General features: G+C 40.0%; 1 pseudogene; it reads left to right on the top strand.

Moving 5' to 3' along the window:
* Positions 1 to 455: 455 nt before the first annotated feature.
* On the top strand, positions 456 to 1,516 carry LOC109447731 (L-lactate dehydrogenase A chain; annotated as a pseudogene).
* The last annotated feature ends 710 nt before the right edge of the window (positions 1,517 to 2,226 follow it).

Raw genomic sequence — 2,226 nt, forward strand, 5'->3', positions numbered from 1 at the left:
TTTCAAGGCCTTCATAAAAAAATCATTACATGAAAGAAGGTCAAAATGCTTCAAGACCATGTTTAAAATGAAAAAACAAAAACCCTAGTGAATAGTAAATGTAGCCAGGTCTATGTTATTCTTTAGAAACACTAAGAGAATTAAACTTTAAAAATTCTTCAGTAAAACTTAAAAAAAATGTCAATTTAGTGATAAAGTCACTAAAAGGTATTGATACAAATATAACGAAAAATATTGGAAAAAATTATACTTGCTTTGTATACTTGGAAAGGGATTTCAAGCAGAATTTAGAGAAATAAGTGCCTTAAGAATGAACATCGTTGCCATTTCAGGCCCCTCCTTGCAGGGCTCCGAGTACCGGAGCAGCTGCCACCAAATCAGTATCCAATGCCGGGCGCCACCGGTGCCCACCCACCTGCCGTGCTCTCCCTATTCATTTTGGTTCTAAGTTTAGTATGGCAGTTCTCAAGGATCATCTGATTGTGAATCTTCTTAAGGAAGCACAGAGCCCCCAGAATAAGATTGCAGTCGTTGGAGTTGGTGCTGTTCGCTTGGCCTGCGCCATCAGTATCTTAATGAAGGACTTGGAGATGAACTTGCTCTTGCTGATGTCCGTGGGAGACAAATTAATGGGAGAGATTATGGATCTCCAACATGGCAATCTTGTCCTTAGAACACCAAAGATTGTCTCTGGCAAAGACTATAATGTGATTGCAAACTCTAAGCTGGTTATTATCACAGCTTGGGCAAGTCAACCAGAGGGAGAGAGCTGTCTGAATTTGGTCCAGCATAACGTGAACATCTTTACATTCATCATTTCTAACGTTGTAAAATACAGCCCCAATTGCAAATCGCTTCTTGTTTCCAATTCAGTGGATATCTTGACCTATGTGACTTGGAAGATAAACGGCTTTCCCCAAAACTGTGTTATTGAAAGTGGTTGCAGTCTGGATTCCACTGGGTTCTGTTACCTAATGGGGAAAAGGCTGGGAGTTCACCCATTGAACTGTCATGGGTGGGTCCTTGGGGAGCATGGAGACTCCAGTGTGCCTGTATGGAGTGGAGTGAATGTTGCTGCTGTCTCCCTGAAGACTCTGCGCCCTGATTTAGGTACTGATGCAGATAAGGAAGACTGGAAAGAAGTTCACAGACCTGTAATTGACAGTGCTTATGAGGTAATCAAACTGAAAGGCTGCACATCTTGGGCCATTGAATTATTTGTGGCAGATTTACCATGAAGTATAATGAAGACTCTTCCATTTTCCACCATGATTTAGGTGACGTCTTCCTTAGTGTTCCTTGTATCTTGGGACAGAATGCAATCTCAGATGTTGTGAAGGTGACTGACACCTGAGGATGAGGCCTGATTGAAGAAGAGTGCAGATCCACTTTGGGGGATCCAAAAAGAGCTGCAGTTTTAAAGTCTTCTAATGTCATACCACTTCACTGTTTAGGGCGCAACAGGATTTTAGTTGGAGGTTGTGCATATTGTTCTTTTTATCTGATCCATGACTAAAGCAGTAATATTGAGACAGCCTAGGAAAAACATCAATTTTCTCAAGTTAGAAATAGGAATGGTTCATAAAACCCTGCAGCTATATCCTGGTGCTGAATGGTACTTACCTTGAGTAGTCCTAAACTGCTTACTGTGAAATAGTTCCATCTCCTCAACAGCACCACCACTGACATTGTTGCACACACTACAGTTGCCCGTCAAACTAGATGCGTGTTTACTGTGTTATATAACTTCTGGTTCCTTTAACCAACGTGCCTCGTCCAACTATTTTTTTCTCTAATCAATCACATCCTGGGATCCAATGTATAAAACCCAACATTCCATGCCTTGTGTACAACTGTTCTAAAGGATCTTATTTTGTGTACTATATGTATCAGAGTAGTGTACATTGGCATATAATGTAAAAAGAAAAGCCTGTGTATAAATAATGCAGCCAACTGTACAAGTGTCATACAAAGTAAAACACCAAATAAACCTTGAACAGTGGGGTGGGGGGAGAATGAACATCCTTTAACATAGTAGCTTAAATTTCTCTTCATATGAGCAAGGAGCCATTCTATATTTGAACAGGAAAATCTTATTTATAAAGGGCTTCCTCATCCAAGAATCTTAAATGTACTATTGCAATTGGCTTCAAAAACTGACTCCATAAATTGCCTAATATAGTTTAAAGATGGGAAATTTGAAACTGCAGGACTTCACTTTCACAA

This window comes from Rhinolophus sinicus, linkage group LG03, assembly GCF_036562045.2.
Source record: "Rhinolophus sinicus isolate RSC01 linkage group LG03, ASM3656204v1, whole genome shotgun sequence".
In the NCBI taxonomy this organism is placed as follows: domain Eukaryota; kingdom Metazoa; phylum Chordata; class Mammalia; order Chiroptera; family Rhinolophidae; genus Rhinolophus; species Rhinolophus sinicus.